We start from the raw sequence: 2,500 nt of genomic DNA, 5'->3' as shown, positions 1-2,500 counted from the left end.
GCCCGGGCACGAGGCCTCCGGAACCGGCCCGACAGCTCAACCGACCAGCATCGACATCGCCCGGGGGGAGGGGGACGGGACACGCGCGGATCGGGGGGAAGGAACTCAGGCAAGGCGACTTAACCGCAATGGAAATCATCCCGACCTGGCTCCTGGCTCCTAAACCGGCACGAGAACCGCCCCTCTCAATGGACACGTGCGAGGCGCGCTCACATCCTGCCCAGAAATAGAACCTCAATCCCCGGGCTTCAGCGTACAACACCGTGAAGTCTCAAGCGTTCGGCCCGATCCTTGGACTCCCATCCGGAGAGAGCGATGGTGTGGCGACCAAACTCGGCTCCGCTCACCCCAGTCCACGGTAGGGTGGGTCGGGCAGGGTTCCTCAGATCAAGCACGGTAAGACTTGGGTCTATAATGCGCGCGCGTGCGTATGGATTTCGTGAAGGACCCTTTGCCCACAACAGAGAGAGACCATCCGGGAAGACAAGGAGGAATCCCGTCAACTCCTGCCCAGCCACAGACTCCAAAGGACGGCTCCAAACGGGTCCTTCACATGCATTCTGACACCTCGGGTCCTGACTTAGTCAAACCATTTTGATCAAAAAACCCTGTCGACGGAAATCTCCGCGGACCCCCCCGTTGTACCTTGACCGCGGGACCCTGAAGGGAGGGAGGTCCCGGGTCCTTGGGAACAGGAGTCGCCGCCGCCCCGCAGCCCCGTTTCGCCTCCGCCCTCGGCAGACTTCCACAAACGGCCCCGAGGTGGCCATGGTCATCTAATGTTAAAGATAGGGAACATGACCATGTTTTTTTGAAAACTTTGATTCTGACGGAGCCGAAAAAGTCCGGACTCTGGTCATATAATGTTAAAGATAGGGATTTCCCTCCGAAAATTCCCCTCAACATGACCATGGCTCCCAAATCACCTCCGGAGAAGGTAGACATGACCAGAGACTGAAAGGGAACGCACGGAGGAGCCAAGGGCGCAAACCCCAGTTCTCGAGCCGGAAATGGGAGCCTCCAGGCCCGCATGAACGGGCGCCCGGGCACGGGAGGTCAACCCCCCCCCCCTTCCCGCAACGTGACCAGAGCTTGGCCAGGTCCTTAAGGGGGCTTAGCCCGGTCCTGAGCCCGAGGAACGGGGCCTCCAGCCCGGCCTGAACCGGCGCCGGGCGCGGGAGGGGGCCACCGGGCAGACTTCCAAGGGAGGATGTCGCCAGGGGGTGAAGGGGGACCCTGACCGGGGTGCAGGGCCTCCCACACGGCTTAGATCGGTCGCTCGTGCCCTTAGAATGAACCTCCGTCCTGACTTAGAAATATTTTTTTGATCGAAAATGCCGTGCCCCTAGTAATATGCACCTACCTCCCCAGTGTATCTGCCATCTAGTTGCATTAAGGGAGGAAGCCACGAGTTCACAGGGACCTCCTGGAACTCTCGCTCCGTAACACATAGCAAATCTGTCCCTTCAGAAGAAGGTAACTTTTAATTGGAGCTCTGGTCATGTCAGCTACTTCTGCCCATGGTCATGTAGGCTAATTCTGCCTCTGGTCATGTCAGCTAATTCCGCCTATGGTCATATTAGCTAATTCCGCCTCTGGTCATGTCAGCTAACTCCGCCTATGGTCATGTCAGCTAACTGTGCCTATGGTCATGTCAGCTAACTGTGCCTATGGTCATGTCAGCTAACTCCGCCTATGGTCATGTCAGCTACTTCTGCCCATGGTCATGTCAGCTACTTCTGCCTATGGTCATGTCAGCTACTTCTGCCTATGGTCATGTCAGCTAACTGTGCCTATGGTCATGTCAGCTAACTGTGCCTATGGTCATGTCAGCTAACTCCGCCTATGGTCATGTCAGCTAACTGTGCCTATGGTCATGTCAGCTAACTGTGCCTATGGTCATGTCAGCTACTTCTGCCCATGGTCATGTCAGCTACTTCTGCCTATGGTCATGTCAGCTACTTCTGCCTATGGTCATGTCAGCTACTTCTGCCTATGGTCATGTCAGCTAACTGTGCCTATGGTCATGTCAGCTACTTCTGCCCATGGTCATGTCAGCTACTTCTGCCCATGGTCATGTCAGCTACTTCTGCCCATGGTCATGTCAGCTACTTCTGCCTATGGTCATGTCAGCTACTTCTGCCTATGGTCATGTCAGCTACTTCTGCCTATGGTCATGTCAGCTAACTGTGCCTATGGTCATGTCAGCTACTTCTGCCCATGGTCATGTCAGCTACTTCTGCCCATGGTCATGTCAGCTACTTCTGCCCATGGTCATGTCAGCTACTTCTGCCCATGGTCATGTCAGCTAATTCCGCCTCTGGTCATGTCAGCTAATTCCGCCTCTGGTCATGTCAGCTAATTCCGCCTCTGGTCATGTCAGCTAACTGTGCCTATGGTCATGTCAGCTAACTGTGCCTCTGGTCATGTAGGCTAATTCCGCCTATGGTCATGTCAGCTAATTCCGCCTCTGGTCATGTCAGCTAACTGTGCCTATGGT

This window comes from Acipenser ruthenus, unplaced genomic scaffold, assembly GCF_902713425.1.
Source record: "Acipenser ruthenus unplaced genomic scaffold, fAciRut3.2 maternal haplotype, whole genome shotgun sequence".
Lineage (NCBI taxonomy): Eukaryota > Metazoa > Chordata > Actinopteri > Acipenseriformes > Acipenseridae > Acipenser > Acipenser ruthenus.
The sequence above is the reverse complement of the archived record's forward strand: the minus strand, read 5'-3'. Positions refer to the sequence as shown.